The 18495-nt window shown below is 40.1% G+C and overlaps 1 long non-coding RNA gene across 1 annotated transcript; it reads left to right on the top strand.

The window, feature by feature from the left end:
* The first annotated feature begins 9161 nt into the window (after window positions 1-9161).
* Window positions 9162-12165, top strand: LOC118420278. Its single transcript, XR_004831721.1, has 3 exons — window positions 9162-9245; window positions 11463-11570; window positions 11739-12165. It is a non-coding gene; the product is annotated as an uncharacterized LOC118420278 (long non-coding RNA).
* The last annotated feature ends 6330 nt before the right edge of the window (window positions 12166-18495 follow it).

An 18495-nucleotide genomic window follows, 5' to 3' on the forward strand; every position in this document is an offset into this window, starting at 1 on the left:
TATCAAATAAAGAAGATTTCTTGCCTCCCGCAGTTGTCTTGATTTCTCTGGGCACCTGATGATCTTATGGGCTGGACGGCCTTACAAGTGTTCCCTCTTAACAAGAACTGCCTGATCACGGCCGGTAGCGTCCTCTTTTTAGCAAATGAAATAAACTACAATGAAAGTGGGCGGAGAAAGTAAAGTCCTGAAGACGTATCTTTCTCTGGTTGGCTCCGGCAAAAACTTTCTTTCAGATGCAAATTCATGTATAGAGGTGTCATAGTCGCACCTTCTGCGTCGCGATGGCCTTGGATGCAAATCCATCTAGGTGTGCACTGGGCAGAAGCAACCGGATAATCACCAGGTATAATTATAAAAGCAATGAAGTGCGAAGCTGTCAGATTAAATCAATCCACATGAGTTTGTCCATACGGTACTCACCACACTGACCGTGGGAAAAAACCGTGGCTTATATAACTAACTTATATAACTAACTTGTATAACTAACTTATATAACTAACTTATATAACTAACTTATATAACTAACTTATATAACTAACTTATATAACTAAGCTCCAGCGTCTTTTCTGAAGATGTGGCGTAAGTGTGAACGGTTGGCTGAGGTCTCCTTCTCCACATATAACTTATATAACTAACTTATATAACTAACTTAAAGTAAAGCTAAGCGAGATTTCTTTCCTTTTTTATTATCCATCGTCCTTTTTGCTGTAATTGAAAGCTGTCATCTACCAACAATGAATCAAGACCCCATAGCATGCCCTGGATATACTGAATAAGCGCTGTAGTACCGAGAAAAGCCGACAGAAGATCCACATTCGACATTGACCTTTATCTCTGAAGGCGTACCCACATACATTCATCTATTGTGTGTCGTGTGGAGTTGCTCATGGGATCCTTCTTGGTCCCATTTTGTTCTTAATCCTCATCGACGACGCTGCAAGCGATGCAAACAACCCCGTATGGAAATATGTCGATGGCATGAACTTACTTGAGACAAGAACACTACGACAGCACTCCACCCTACAGGATGACCTTGACGACTTGTTCCTATGGACACAAATAAACCACATGCTCCTGAATGGTGGCAAATGCCTGAGTATGCACGTGGCTTTCACCAGGAATCCGTCCCTACCAACTCACTCCTCCGAATCAACGGTACAGAACTGGCTGTAGTCCCAAGCCTCAAAGTGCTCGGTCTTCAAATACAGAACGACCTCCACTGGGACAAGCAGGTCAACAACATGGCAGCGAAAGTAGGAAGAAAACTCTACCTTCTGAAACGACTAAAGAAGTTCAATCTGCCTCAATGTGACTTGGTATCGATCTATATTGGCTACATCAGACCAATATTAGAGTATGCCGTTCCTGTCTGGCACCCTGGCCTGACCAAGCGCCAGTCTGACCAACTTGAACAGCTCCAGAAAAGAGCGTGTCGCACCATCATGGGCAGAGACTACCCCGGGTATTCACATGCGCTGGAGCAGCTTGGTCTGTGCTCACTTGCCACGAGAGGGGAACAGTTGTGTCTTAAGTTTGCCAGTTCGCTCATGGACTCTGACTTTAGGGACTGGCTACCACCCCTAAGAGGTCACATCACTGGCAGAGTAACTCGCAACAGTCACAAACTGAACTGTCCTAGAGCAAAAACGAACCGGTACCTGAACTCTACCTTACAGTACCTGACCCGACTAATGAATAAGAATGGACTGTGATCGACTCTTTTCCTCTTGTCAATATGTTAGTTATTCTATTGATCGTCTGCCCTTATCATGTTAGTTGCAAACGTAAAGCATTGTTGTTAGTATCGCTAAGTCACATGTGATGTGCGCCTGTCAAATCAGAGGTTTTTAAACATTGTAAATTGGTTTTTAATTCAGTGGAATCACTGCGATACCCAATAAAGTCATCTTGTATCTTGTATCTTGTATCTATTGAAATCCATCCAAATCTTTTTAAGTTAATATAACAAGTTTCTGATCTGATTATGTTCTGATCTGTACTAATCTTACCAAATGCATCTTGTATTGTATTGATTTTTATACAACTACTAAAATACACTTCCGGTCTATGAAATATTTCATATCTAGACAATCGAAAGGGAAACAACAGAATTTGTCTTTCAATTTAAAGAGACATACTTAGCTTTCTAGTAACCTTAATTTGTCAGACCACATTAAATAAGCGTTTATGTGCATTTTAAAAGACGAGTTTTTATAGATACTTAATAAGAATATTCCGTTTCAGAATAGGGACTCACTATAAAAAAATAATGCAAAAGAGTAGAAGGTGCGAGTTACTTGATTATAATCGTGGGAATTTTAACAACTTGAGCGAAAAAAAGGCAACGGGAGCACTTTTAGACTGGTGCATTGTTCTGATTTTGCGGAACGAAAAATGGCTTGCGTTATTCACTTTGATTTCAACCCTTCCCGTGTTTTTATATTGTTGTAAGAAAGGACAATTAAAGGTCTAGGTGGCGTAAACTGACAACAGTGAGTCCCAAAGTTGACACCATTGACCAAATTCCCCAAAATGATATCAAAAAGGAGGTAATAGCTTATATTATCAATAACTAGAATTCGCATAACCTGTATATCATTATGAACATCTTCACCTAAGCTACCCGCATGCTTAATATGATGCCGATCCGTCAGTCATTTCTGCAGTTATCCTCTTTGGAATGTTTTGACAAAAACGCCCTTGCAGTTCTAAAATGAAATGTTAGGGGGCTGAAACTTAGCCCACTATGTCATGATGCTAAAAGCTGTCTACTACTTAAATATCAAGACCATATCACGTCCGAGACAAGCCGTTTGCAATATGACAAGCCCAGCTGTTCAGGTGATTGCCATAGACTCTTTGTCATTTTTGGATAGAAATTTGATTAATCTAACTTATTAAAAGATATAGAGAGCTGGGTAAAAAAATATAACTACTATGTAATACAGTAGAAGTCAGTTAATTGCACAACGGATTAACGCACACTTCTGTTACCTGCACGGAATCCTAAAATCCAAAACGGGTGCGGCCAAGCTGGATAACTTCGCAATATTGCACTAGCCGGATACAGTAGAAGACAGTTAATTGCACATCGGATTAATGCACACTTCTGTTAACTGCACGGAATCCCAGAATCCAAAACGGGTGCGGCCAAGCTGGATAACTTCGCATTATTGCACTAGCTGGATAATTGCACGAAATACGCTGTCAAATAGGCTGTGCATTTAAACGGCTTCTACTGTAATTGCACGAAATACGCTGGCAAAAAGGCTGTGAAGTTAAACAGCTTCTACTCTAATCTAAAGACAAAATTAATTATGATCATACAGAAAGTTTGAAGTTTTTTTTTTCTTTTGCGTCCTGATAACGATGTACTTTTCACGTCCTTAGTGAATATCAGGAGTAGGCTGGAAGATGAGATGCTCGTTGTGTACAGCCCAAACCAGGCGCCTGAGATTGAGACCAAGACTGAGAACCACAATCGGTCAGCTATCAGCTTCAATGGCTCCGTGGTGCAGATCGTCGACTTAGTACGTTTTAGCATCTTGTATCTGTATCGGTATCTGTATCTATATAGCTTTTCACACATGGTCCTGAGCTGACAACGACACGCTCAATCTTGCTTGAGAGGCAATCCGATTGGCATATCTAATTCAAGCACGTACGCAAGCAACATTGGTGGCAGTATTTTGTTCAATGCATTTTCTATAAAGTGATATGAACGTTAAAGCATGGGGGTATTTCCAATAGTCGAGGTAAATGAATGTTGATATCCACTTGTCCTCTTTCTTGATATCTTTAAGGTTCCTTCTGCTCGGAGATCTCACAGAGAAGGAGGCTACAAGCGAAGATGGAGACGCTGGCCTTATCGGAAAGATGCTCGCCTGGCCTGGGCAGACCATTCGGGTCGCCCCTGCCGACGACGACGCGGCGAAGGCCGGCGAAGAGCCGCCGGCTGCTGTCTCCGAGACAACCCGCCAGCCGTCCGGACCGCCTACCCGCCTGGAGGCCGCCGTGTCCTCTGGCTTCACGAACCTGACCCGAGTCATTGAGGAGCAGGTAGTTAAGAACGAGCCGGGGGTGTCCGACTACGCCCTGCTGGCCAAGGTCCTGGACAGGCTGTGCCTTGTCCTATATGTCGCCAGCGTTACCCTGGCCGTGCCCATGACCATATATCTGGGCAAGTGAAGATACAGTTAAACTTGCCCAAGGCGACCACCCGGGGGACCGGGCAAAAGCAGTCGAATTTGTCGGTTAGAAGAATATCGACTCAAAATATGCCCGATACATAGTTGAAATGGTTTCTGTTGTGTTTAATGGCTAATAGCAAGCACACGCACATGCATCCGCCGCAATCTTTTTTAAAATTTATTTCGAACATAACATCGTCATGGTATAGTCAAAATGTGACGCAAAATGGCTGAATTCGGCACAGACTTGCGCTAGTTATCATTGAAAATCGATGACACCTCAAGATTCGGGAATGACGCGGTCGTTATGGGCAGGGATTTGGTCCCAAGTTTCGGCGGTCTCGGTCGTGTTGGCCAGGTGGCCGTTGTAAAGAGGTCACTTAAGGCTTACGTCAAGTGGGGGGAAATTTTCGTTATGGCCAGGTAGTCACTTGTAAGAGGTGGTCACTTGAGCAGGTTTGACAGTAGTGTTAAGGCTGAGGGCCTCCGTATATATGGACACGCCTTACTTTACTGTTTATTTTAGGTTTGAATGCTCCATATTTAATGCTGGGGCTTGAATTTCAAATCATTAAGGTCATTTTATAACCTCAGGTGCAATACATCTTCGTATGAGGTCTAAAACATGAATAATGAGATGAATGTGTGTAAAGCTTTTGGCTAGTATTTAACCGAGTATGTTCTTTATGCTAAGGAAAACTGAAAAGTCAATCTTTGTACCATTTCTTTGCATGATATGATGTATCTACTATATCACATTAATCTATATCTTTAAAACAATATTAAGAAAAGGAAATGCTACATCATTGCATTATACGAACTCAAAGAATTTTATCAGCATGTTTACAATATTCTAAAGTGTATTTATTGGTTCCAGCAAAAGTCGAGGAAATGATAAGCTGAATTGTATCTGTGGTGTTTATGGATGTCAAAAATATGAAATAATATGAATATGAATTAAAATGAGCTTCTGAATGTGAATAAAGATCCGCTATCCGAAATATCGTTGATTTGGCACAAATTTCCCTTTTGTTCATCTATGAATTTATTTATCTGTAAATATATACACAATGCGGCGTTAACCGTATGTAGACGGTTATGTGTCGATATGTCGATATTTGATTCTAATTCTAAGGTGATTTTGAGGGTTTTAGCGACAAAAATCATTTTATAAACGACGAATGATAACGAAGTTGATATTTTATGAATGAAAATGGCTATTTTTGCCTAGGCTTTCGGTTTGATGATGCATAATCCATTCACTTCAGAATAACAAGTGCTAGCTGTACATGTGATCATGTATACTGCTCTTAGTTATAACAGGGAAATTCTCATACACGGATTATATCTATTCAAATCCCTTACATGGCGTTATCCAAAAGAAGTTTGGTGTTAAGATTCAGTTAAGATTCCTTTTTAAAGATTTTAGCGGAAAAGGTCCGGTTCATAAATAGTTGTTTCATGAATAAATATACTATTAGTCATATCTACCAAGACTCGCTCCTACATGTTACTAATAACATAGAATTCTCTTCCATAACACGTTCAGCACTATAGGGATGTGTACCGGTACAGATAATTCAGGTCCAGGTACGGTCCAGGTCAAGAGGATCAGGTCCAGGTCCGGAACTGGACCTAATTATCTGTAATACTAGTAACTTATGAATGGGCGATACTCAAAACAATGGTCCATTTCGAAGTAAAGGATTCTGTTTGGTGGAGTATCCGACGTCCATTGGCGTTTTAAAATCCTATCGTCATGTGAAAAACACTTACTGTCCTGTTTATACTTAGTTTGACTGAATAGACTCAATAAAAAATGACTATCAACTCACCTCTACTTTGCTCTTATTATTTTCTTTGACCTGTGAGCACCAAAACACGTGAACGCCTGTCGGTGTAATCTGTTCATTTTTAATCGGTCCAACATCCGATCCGGTCCACAGAAAATGGTTGTACCGGTACACCGTACCAGTACCCAGTCCTGTTTAGCACCAATCAATAGGTTTAAGTATGAGTATTTTGGGCCAGCATTTTACTTTAAGCGGGCTTCTGTATCAGTAAAGGCAAGGTACGGTACAGATGTTAACCCTATTCAGACCGGGCTTTTTGTCAATCAGGGTTTGGGGGATGGCATTTGATGCGCACCTCTTCTAACTTTTATTATCTCTTAAACTATTGATAATATGGCCACAGAATTATCAGAGAACGATGAATACGTAGACGTAAATTATGAAATTAAAAAAAAAAATGATGTCATTATGTCGTAATATGACGTCATTATGATGCCATCAATGTAAATGTTCTAGCTGGAACCATAAAGAATATTCCCATAAAACTCCATTTGCTACAAAAATGTAACGGTAAGTGTAGATTGAATCATAATGTATGCAAAGACTTCTGTCGATAACAACATCAATGACGTCACATACGTCTCGATGGTCATCCATCTTGGATTTGCCGATAATGTCATAAGATTAGCATAGTTTATGTTATGTGAATAGTGAAATAAAAATATCTACATATTAAGAAACTATCTATGTGTGGAAAAACTAAACTTTACTTAACCAACACTAAGATTAATTGGGACTTACCCCAAATTTTCAGCCGACTCCGTCAGCCTTGTTCACGGAATGGACCCGTCTGCTGTAACTTCCGGACGTGACGTCAGGGACACACGACTGCAGCAGAGGGTCGTAGATGCCAGATAACCTGTGTCGCCCCCCGTCTCTGTTAAGTGATGGACGGTGGGCACGAATGTACACAGCCTCCTTTACTCCTCTTGCAAAGAACTCCGGCTCTGAGTCAAGGATTTTGACTTTTTCAAGAGAAACTGAGTGTCCTGGTGACTCAATGTGTATATGTTTGGACACCTCCGAGCCCACAGAACTTGGTCGCTGGTGTTCCATGAATCTCGTTTTTAATGCGCGCTCTGTTTCTCCGATATACGATTCCTTGCACTGACCTTTGTTTGTATTACCTTGGCAACGTATATGGTAGACTACTCCACATTTGCTCTCCCTAGGTGTTTTGTCTTTCGGTGATACAAGTACATTTCTTAAAGTCTGGGTCGGTTTGAAGCAGGTCTTTATTCCATATTTCCCGAAGGTCCTACGTAGTGCTTCAGAAATACCCTTAGAATACGGCAAGACCACTAACCCCTTGTTAGGTTTGGAAGAGGTGGTTTTCGTAGTTTGTACTGACTGGGGTGGCTTAGGTGTATTTGCCTTTTTGATGGCCCAATCGGGGTAACCACACCGTTTCAGGGACTGGATCGCGTGATCCTTCTCCTCCACTTTGTCCTGAGGATCAGTGATAATGGTCTCTGCCCGATGGAACAGTTTGCGAATGACTCCTAGTTTGTGGTCTAGCGGGTGGTTGGAAGAAAAGTTCAAGTACTGATCAGTGTGGGTTTTCTTTCTGTAAATTCTGATCTGCAGCGAGCCGTCCTCTTTTATAACTGTAAGAGTGTCCAAAAAAGCTAAGGAGTTGTTCTGCTGTTGTTCAAAAGTGAACTTAATGTCCGGATCTAGGCTGTTCAAATGGTCAGTGAATTCCTCAGCGTACGCTTTTTTAAGTTTAGTATGAGTGTCATCCACATATCTATACCACCATAATGGTGGGTGGGGGGCAGTGCTAAGAGCAGCTTGTTCAAGGTGTTCTAGGTAAAGATTGCACACTATAAGGGACACTGGGGACCCCATAGCGGCCCCATGGATTTGCTGGTAGTAAATCCCATCATGAACAAAGTAGGTGCACTTTAAACAAGTGTTCAATAAATCAACAATCTGGGCGGGCTTTAATTTGGTGCGTTCTGACAAGCTTTTATCTTCTTCTAGTCTTTCTAAAATTACCTTTCAAGCTTTGTCAACAGGGACGGATGTAAACAGGGCTGTTACGTCATAGGAACGCAATTCCTCGTCTTTTTCTACTCTCTGATCTTTTATGAGTTCGACGAAGTGTTGTGAGTTCTTTATATGGTGTTGGGATCTGCCTACCAACGGTGACAATATTTCAGCGAGGAATTTGGAACACTTGTATGTAATTGAATTGATGGAACTAACAATGGGTCTCAGTGGCGTTCCTTCCTTATGAACTTTTGGTAAGCCATAGAATTTTGGCGGTACTTCAGTATTTTCGCTCATTCGGCCCCAATTTCGGAATTTCAAAATGGCTTGGTTTACGATACCGATTACCAAATTTGCAGGAAATGAGGTACGCATAGGTTTCCTTTTTTTCATTTTAGTATCGTTATGACGTAATATGACGTACTATTGACCTCATTATTTGATTTCATTGGCCCAAACCGACTGAATAGGGAATTTCCGTTAAACATAAAGGTATTGCACAGATAGTCCACCAATAAGCTTGTCTTATTGACATTTTGAACAGAACCAGGCAGACCAGGACTTCTGTTCAATATGACATAAGAAAATGACGCCATACGCCCGTCATCTTGGATCGTTATATTTTAATTTTCCTCAAGTAACCCCAAAACCCATTAAAATTGACTAAAAACATTAATATGAAGGTAATAAAACAGATATTCACGAAATTTGAGTGAAATTAGCCTTGCTTTACCGTCACTCATGACATGGTCAGCCATCCTAGATTTAACCGATAACTTAATAGCATAAGTTAAGAATATTCAATCATAAATGTGACATAAAAACACATAAGATGTTAAAGTGTTATAAAAAAACAAGGGAGGTTGAACAAAAATACATGGCTACCTTATTAATCAATATTAGTAAATTTGAATTTGGTTAGATGACCCTAGATCCCTTTGGCACACGAAAATTCGCAAACCCACAGGTTTAGTGTAGAATTGTTGCCAACAAACATTTGAGAATAGTCACTAAGTCTAGTAGTCCTAGTGTACGTGACGTTCGGCATTTATACGACGCAAGGGGTTCTGGGACAGGGTCAACAACCTTCATGTTACCTCGTCTTTATGTCAATGGTCACCTGCAACACCAAACAATCAACAGCAGAGCCTGTCGTTTCCGGGTGGTTTTCTTTCGTACCCAAGGAAGGTCAACCCAAACTAAGGTCAGAACGAGCAATCTTAGCCAGACATTTTTTTCTTCACTCAAATATACTATCACTAGATCCTGGCTATGCCAGTAGTGATATCTTATATGTTGTATTAAATATTTACCGATAGCCACGGTGTTACACTAGTTACGCCGCCATTGTTTGTAATCGAACCCCTGGCTTTTTGTGCTATACGGCCGTGAAAATTCGTCTTGTTTCCAGAATTGTGCAACCATCTGCTCATGACTTGATTAGTTACCCTGACAACGAGTCCCCAAGGCTTTTAATTAATGATGACACGAATAAATGTCGTGACTAGCTAGTTGTTTATGCATGGATCTAGAACCTACAATACGTGGTTGCGGCTATAGTGTAAGGGATTGTGGACGAAAGACTCGGTGCAGAGTTTTAGGTGGGAGTGTGGGGGTGTTATGGAATCTAGAAAACTAGCGCAACGTCACAAATCACGGTTGGAAGGATGGTCAGGTAGATTTATTGACCAAGCCCGGGGAGTTTAGAGACTTTTGTATATGGTATTTCTAAAACTGTAAGCGGAACCCCTGCAACAAGTCGCCACCGCTACGTGTACGTCATATATAAATAAAGGGTAACGGTTTTTTTTTTTTTGGGGGGGGGGGTTAGTCCGATAATTGTTTTCCAGAAATACACATGGTTTTGTCCTCGAACACTTTACCGTGAACTCATCAAATATGAATTAGGATATTACTGCAGCCGAATTACTGTGACTTAAAGCTACACAGACATACGGTACGCTTCATTCAAGGGTAGCGTTCCGCACTCTGTTTTCATTGTACACAAACGGAATGGCAGGTTTTGTCTCGCGCTCATGTGGAACGCGTACATTTCAGGACAATAGGGGTCTGTGTGTGTGTGTGGGGGGGGGGGGGGGGGGGTATGCAAACACCGGTAACTAACGCGTCATTTCTGTATACGTTTGACTATCCCATTTTTGGACTAAATGAGCTGAAATTTGGCAGGGTGGTAGAAATAGCAAATAACCCCCGGCGTTTTGTAACTTTTTTTGGTAAAGGCCTTAGAGATTATGATCTTTATATGAGCACAGGAACCTATCAACACTTTCTTCATAGATCACTTTTGAAATAAGTTATTCTGGGGGTTTTGGCCATTTGTGACTAAAATGTATATTTTTGGCTCACATGCCCTTCTATGGAAACCAAATGACCTGACAATTGGTCCATAGGTGTATTTGACATATGACCACAGGTCCCCATCAATACTTTCTTCAGAGATCACTTCAAAAATTAGTTATTTTGGGGTTTTCCGCCATTTTTTTTACTAAAAATGTATATTTTTGGCTCCTATACCCTTGTATTGAAACCAAATGACCTAAAATATGGCATGAAGGTATGTAAGACAAGTGCCCACAGTGCTTCATTTCCCCTTTGAGCATACATTACTTTAAATTGACTAAAATGTTAAGTTTTGCTCCTATGCCTATAGTATGAAAATCAAATTATCTAAAATTTAGTATGAGGGTGCGTGCGGTATGTCCCTGCAGGGCTCTATTCACACCTATGGTGTGCATCACTTAGAAGTTGTTAAATTTGGGATTTTTTTGCCATTTTTGACAAAAAAATGTTTATTTTTGCTTTCTGTGTCATGAAAAAGCCAACTAATCTGGAATTTGGTATTGGGGTAGCTTTGGCACTAGCTATAGAAATGGAAATGGGTCACAGAGCAATCCGTTTTGAATACATGGGGGTGTTCTGGAAGAGTCCATTCTTATATGGAGGGGGGGTAAAATAAAGTTTGGAGCGGGATGATGTTGTGGGACAGGTCAACTCCTGCAAAAGGTTGATATGGAACAGTACATTTTTGCATAGGGATGAAGATAGATTGCAATATGCTGTATTTGCTCTCGAGCAAATGTCGGCCTTCCTAAGCTCACAGTGTGATAGTTATGCTCTTTCAACTGACAGCATTCCCTGTTTTCTTTTATCGGCAACAACAGAATTTCCCCGTACAATAGAACTTGTTCATCAGAAGTTGTGGAATGGTCTATTGTTACTAACAAGAAATGGAAATCTTATCATATGCTAGGCTATGTCCAGGGGCTAAGATTGAGTAAAACCATGTGAATCAACATAATCTTCACATAATTGCAAAATATATAATCCTTATGTGAAACTTGCGTCAAAGGTCCTTCTTTAATCCAAGTAAAAGCTTTCTTTTGTTTTTTCCGTACCAAAGGACAAGGTTCTTTAGCATTGTTTTGAATGAAGGACAGCTAACTGCATCTTGCAAGAATGTGGACAAATCAGAACCAGCGAAGCACCCACTTAGACAGTGAAATGAAAGGTAAACAACTTTTTATGGCAAAGATCACTGTATATATGCAATTTGAAATTGTTTTATCATTTTTATTTTTCTTATTTCTATTCATGTCTTAGTCATTTCTATGTGTAAATTTACATTTTACGTTTCTTTGACGCTCAGTAAAATTGACCTTTCACCCTCTCTTTCCAGAACCTCGTGTTTTTGTCATCCACGCAGGGGAAGACAAAGAGTCATTTGTTCGCCCATTGGTTCGCACTCTGCTACGACAGGGGTTGTCTGAAAAAGACATATTTTTCGATGATGTTTCCATCAGACCTGGTGATGTCATCAGGGACAGAATAATGTCGGCCTTATCAAGTGAAAGTTTAGAGCTTGCTGTCGTTGTCGTCAGTACCTCATTCCTTACCAAGCCATACTGGCCTAGGCTAGAGTTTGAAACATGTTTGAAAAATAACAAACATGTATTCCCAATTTGGGTTGATTCCAATTATGACAACTTCAAGGTATTCAGTGAATCTGTCGGAAAGTATTCACCTACATTAAAGCAGATGAGTGCGAAACGTGTACAGAGAGATGACGTCATTATTGAGCTGCCATACATTGCCGCAGAGATAACAGAGAAGCTCTCTACACTGAGGCATCACGTGACCAAACCTTCAGGTTTGTGACATACACGGTTTTATTGGGTTGACATAGATAGTTGTTCATTACTGGCATAAACACACACACACACACACACACGCACACACACACACACACACACACACACACACACACACACACACACACACACACGAAAAGACATTGGGGTAAATTTCCCCAGCATAACCTGTGAAACTTTACCTAGCGGAAGAATAGCTTTTGAGGGAACTAGAATGTATCGAGATCACTGTCACCTTTTATTTTCACAGACATACACAGACAAAGACAAACACATAAAAACAGACACACATAGAAACAAGCACACACGCACCGCCCCCCCCCCCCCCCAAAAAAAAACACACACACACACACAAACACACACAGACACAGAAAAATCTTTCTTATCCATTCCTTACCATACCTTACTACAAAAAGGCAACTGTACGGTTCTCTCCCAACCATTTCATTTGTAGTGAGGCAGCGTACAAGTGGTTCGTATCTACGAGCCTGCAGAACGACTGATCGACTGCTTGCCCGAAGGAAGGCACAAAGTGGGTCGACCCCACATTACGATAAAGACAATGACTGGAAGGGACATTGGTCTCTCATAGTCTACTTTAATGTTTGCCACAAAATATCGGTTGTGCTGGAAAAATTCATTTAACGTTACGTTACCAGGAACATTTAGGATGTATGGTAAGGCCACAGCAAGTAAATTTTATGGATAATTTATGGAATTATACCAAATTAGTGTCACTTTTACTACGCTAGTTCAGGTCTGAAATGAAGCCTTGTTGGCTGTAATACCATGTTTTGTCACTTCAATTTTTTTTTGCAAGGTTTATTTCGTATAACGTTAGATGTATTTGAAAATTTAGCCGTCTTGTTTTTTACCAATCTTGTTTTTTCACCCTATCTCACTATTTTTCAGTCTGTAGAGGGTGTTATCCATAAAATTTACTTGCTATGGCCTAATGATGATGTCCATCTTATATCTATTACAGAGGAACCTCCGAAGATGAGGGTGGAGACGTTCCATGAGGCTGTGAAGCATGGAGATGTAGACACTGTCAGGAGGGGACTGGAGGGTGGGCTACAAGACGGCGTTCAGCTTAAAGACTTTAAAAAATTTCTACATATTGGCGGGGTAAGTTCAATGATTATTCCCGCTAATAGTTTATTCTAGGCAGTTTACACTGTCAGGAGGGGACTGGAGGGTGGGCTACAAGACGGCGTTCAGCTTAAAGACTTTAAAAAATTTCTACATATTGGCGGGGTAAGTTCAATGATTATTCCCGCTAATAGTTTATTCTAGGCAGTTTGGACATGTCCGAGCAACGATACAAATTACCTAAACGATATCACATCACATAAACGGAACATAAACGATACAAATTAAGTCATATAAAAATATTTTCATGCATATGTATGAGTAATCAATATTACCATAAGCAATATGATGTGAATTGATATATTTCATAATAAAAACCTTTTGATGAACAAACAAGAGTATAAAATTCTTCTCCGTTAGGAATACATAATCGTATATCCAGAACAGCTTTAAGCAGAAAAATACAATGAATGTTAAACCATGCACAGTAGTTTGATATAGACGTGAAGTCTAGGAGAAATTTGCATGCTTGCATGCTACTGAGTGTTGCTTTCTGTACAAGATGTCTGGTTGAATAAAAATATCATAAAGTAGATCGCATGGACATTGCTTGAAATGACATGGACGACTCATTCGAACAAAAAATGAATTACATTTTGACGTGAGTCCATATTGACTATTGATTTCTTTACAGATCGACAATACGCCCTTGCATTTAGCAAGCATGTTCGGGTATGCAGAGGTCGCAGAATTATTGATTCAATATGGTGACGACATTGAGGCGAAGAACGTCATAGTAAGTAAAAATAATTCTGCCCTAAAACATCCCCAGTTCTGAAACGTCAATCAGAAGGAGAGTTCACAGGACATTTAGTTAAGCAATCAGAATACCACCCAACAGGGAGAATGGAATAATCACAATGCAAGTACAGAAGAGACGATTTATAAACAATTGACATGCCAAGATTAAAATGTTACGTATTTTTTGTGGACAATAATGAAGTATGTAATTTCCGTATGTAGCAAAATGATAAATATGAATTTTTAAATGTATTTCTCAGAAATTCGATAAATGAATTTACAAGTGTAATATCAAAAGATCTATGCCTTATGTAGGAATATGTATGTCGCATACGGCTTAGTTTGGATAGGCTATATGTGAATAATGTTACTGTAGCCACCTTCTAAATAAGCCACGTTCGCTAAGCTCACTCTGTAGATTTATTTGATGGTTATGGCAAATGGCATCCATATAAACCGAGGGATAGGAGGGTCATTAATCATCTATTGATGGACCCAACAAAATCTTGTTGCTATAACCCTAATTTTTGCCGGTGCTTGAATCGAGAGAAGCGGTTCAATGGTTCGTTTGGTTTCGATGGATCCATGGATCTTCTAACGTAGTCCTTGTTTAAGGCATTTTAAACGCAGTTCACTCAACCTAGTCAATTTGACTGAGCGGTCTAAGGTGCTGCGTTTGGAACGCATTTATTTTGCAGGCCTGGGTTCGAACCCCTTTTTACAACGAAGTTTTTTTTTTCTTTGTTCAACAAATCCCATGTATGTCTTTGATAGAAAATAGACAAATTCTTTTTATGCTTTTTCCCAAAATACGCAACGACCATCTTTTTTGAAAAGCTTTCTTGTTTCTTTTCAGCATCAGATGACACCACTCCATCTAGCTGCTGTCTACGGCCGCGCTAGGACTTGTGAGGTTTTGATTCGTTCTGGCGCTAACACTATGTCTAGAGATTGGGTAATATACTTATTTCACACAATCTCTTTATATGTCACTCAGTAAACTAGAGAAAACATTTTCAAAATTATAACTTTGTTTATTACCCCCTAAAAGATGGTTCTTCTCTGTCTACATTTTATTTAACTGCCGGGAACTGTTAGCTCTTTTGTGCCATGTATCATCATAAGTGTTGCCCATCATGAGTCTTATTCTGTACGGGAATGTTTGTGAATTTTCTGCTTTTGCATTGCAGCCTGCATTTACAGACGTTATTGCGGTCTTTAGAAATCATGAATCTAACACTAATGACCTTCTCTGAACAATTTTCCCTTGCAGTTAATGAGTACACCCCTACACGAGGCTGCTGGAAATGGCAACATTGAAATTTGCGAGCTTCTTGTTCGTTCAGGAGCTGACATACTGGCCCTAAATAAGGTAATGATGATACTGTTTTCAAGGTTAGTTTGGCTTTATATCAACAATAACAAAACTATGAAAAATGTTACCATCATTAAGATGAAGAGCGGCCCATAGCGATAAATGTAGCAGCATTTCTTCTCCCTAAGTCAGAAACATCAAGCATAGGCAAGCTTGACTTCATCATCATCATCATTCATCCTCTTGTGAGGTGGAGCAGACGACGTTAGTCCTCCAGAACTGCTTGTCTTCAATCGCAGAGAGTAGCCCGTGTCCTTCCAGCCCTGTTTCGGCCTCAATGGGTTTCTTGAGAGTTATATATTTGGGCGGCCGACCCGTCTTTTAGTGTCGGAGGACCACAACAGGAGTCTTCCAGCTGGTTCGTTGCCACGAGCCACATGCAAGTTACAGCCGACGCTGTTTAACTTTTGTAGAGACTTTTGTAGTGATCCGTACAACTGTTTGTTTGTGGTATGTTTCCATCATGGTCTGTTGTATACTACACGAAGCATCCTCGTATATGTGCCATTGAGTTTTTGGTATTCTGACTTGGTCATAAGCCAAGATTCAGATCCGTCCAAAAGAATTGTTTCAATACATGTCTGTCTTGGTTAAGAAAACAGCTAGACTTTACTGACAGCATCAGGCGAAGCATCAAGTGGATTTTTTGTATCTCTCGTGTTCTGGACAAGCTTGAGTTATGGTCATGATTGCTTTTGGTTGTAGACAACGCTTGTGCTCGGAAAGACGTCTATTCCACCAATAGAAACTTTAATGCAGACCAATGTATTGGTAATATTAGGACGTAATATGCATCATTTATTAGTTAATAATCACAACCTAATTCGCTGAATTAGAACAATCATCGCAAACAAGACCCTCCTAGTGTAAGGACAACATATTTTCATGTATGTGGGCCTATAAGTTACTGTGGGCTGACAAGACAACATCAGATGTCAATCACCTGCAGATCACATTATTTAGAAATACTCATATCTTTGATATGAGGGTAGAATTCGATAATGAATATAGACAACAACAGGATTGTTTATTTTCCCTTCAAAACTTCAAGAGCGCTGGAACGGATGAATTCAAAGCTTTACAGAAACTTGTGAAATGCCAACAGGCGCTCATTCGGCGGCCTGGCTCATAAGAGCTCAGAGACCGGTGTGCTGTGCCATATGTGGCAGTGTTTCGGTTTGGGAGATCACAGTCTTTAAGACATGTCTGTATGGTGCAATGACACTCCTAAATGTTTGCATGCAATACTGTAGGGTTATTTCAACTCACTATGTAAAGAACTAGAAGGAAAATTTACCTTTTGTATACGACAAGAAGCAGCTACCCAAGCAACTGGATATGATTTTGGGGACAGTCAAAACCTACCTGACACGTTTCCAAGATCATATCCAGTTGCTTGTGTAACCGCCTTTAGGCACATCGTATAACGTGGATGTCTAACCTTCATTGACGTACTTTTTGGCATAGTCCAGTCATCCTTATTGAAGTTTTCAGTGGCCGTAAACAGTAACAGTAAGTTAAACATTAACAGTAACTGCCGACTGTTCTGTGGGTGCACCAAGACGAAAATAACTGAAATGATACTAGTTACATAATAATATGTTTGCTAGATTAAAATGACGATCATTAGACTTAGATTAGGTATAATTTAACAACGTTTGCATAATGAATAAGGAAATGGTATAATAGCATCCATGTATGCAATATTTGATTTAGAAAAGGAAATAATGAACCCGTATTAATCATGCTAATGAAATACATCTTTGCACTTCTTTTATGAGAAACGTCAAACATACCATAGAGATTTCCACAGCGATGAGACAAACTTATTTGGTAATTATGAGGTTTTGAAACTTATGGTGGACAGATGATGTTTGTGAGTTGACATTGACAATTGGTAAATCTTAAGAGAAACACAAACATTATGATAATATCCGGTAGTAGAATCGAAAATTCAAAATAACGACAACAACAAATAAGGAGTATGTATTGTTGCATGATGATGTTATATTTTCGTTGAACTTATTTTACGCTGTTATTGTTTGTACAACAAGGCATAATTCAACCGCTAATTGCAAGCTAAAACTGGTTTTATCATAAATAAACCATTTCATTGATTGCTAGATAGATAGATGGATTGATTTGATTGATAGACTGGTAGAAAGATCCATGAATAACTTCATCAGGTTGGCAATTATTCATATAGTAAGGTTCTTTTAGCACAACCAGAAAATAACTTACTTCCGACGTTTCGGTGTCTGTCAGACACCATCATCAGGGTGGAATGACGGGAACTACTTCTTGCTGCTACTTATAGCCGATGTAGGTGGCGTTGCAGCAGCAAGAATGCCATCCCAGACGTGGCTCAGCTTGTATCCCCCCTCGTCTCTGTTCATGACTGGCACTGATTTTCTGATCCAAACTGCTTCTTTAATCCATCGAGTTCTTCTGTTTTCCTCTCTGTCAATGACTCTTGCCCCCTCCCAGTCTATTACGCAATTGTTTCTATGAATATGGTCTGTGACTGCCGATTTGTTCTCTGTTTGTTCTGCTGCCTTCTTCTGAGATCTTGTGTATGCACTGCCTTTGATGTTTTGTGCCTCCTTTTTGTGTTCTTCAAGTCTGGTGTTGAAAGTCCTGCCCGTCTCTCCAATGTACACCTTGTCACAACTTTTGCACGGAATCTTGTAGACACAGTCTGTTTTAGAGGAGTCTTCCAGTCTGTCCTTGGGATGCACCAACAAGTTTCTGAGCGTGGTCTTGGGCTTAACTGCCGTGGCAATGGCATGTTTTCTGAAGATCCTTTCAAGTGTCTCTGTAATGCCTTTGACATAAGGTATGATGATCATGCCCTTAGACTTCTGTTCTTCTTTCTTCTTTTCTTTCTTGGGTTTGGGTTTGTTGGACTGATGTTGCACTCTTTTGAAAGTCCAGTCTGGGTAACCACAGAGTGACAGGGCTTGTTTGATGTGTTTGACCTCTTGTTGTCTGTCTGTTTCCTCTGTGACCACTGTTTG

Source organism: Branchiostoma floridae, chromosome 7 (genome assembly GCF_000003815.2).
Source record: "Branchiostoma floridae strain S238N-H82 chromosome 7, Bfl_VNyyK, whole genome shotgun sequence".
Lineage (NCBI taxonomy): Eukaryota > Metazoa > Chordata > Leptocardii > Amphioxiformes > Branchiostomatidae > Branchiostoma > Branchiostoma floridae.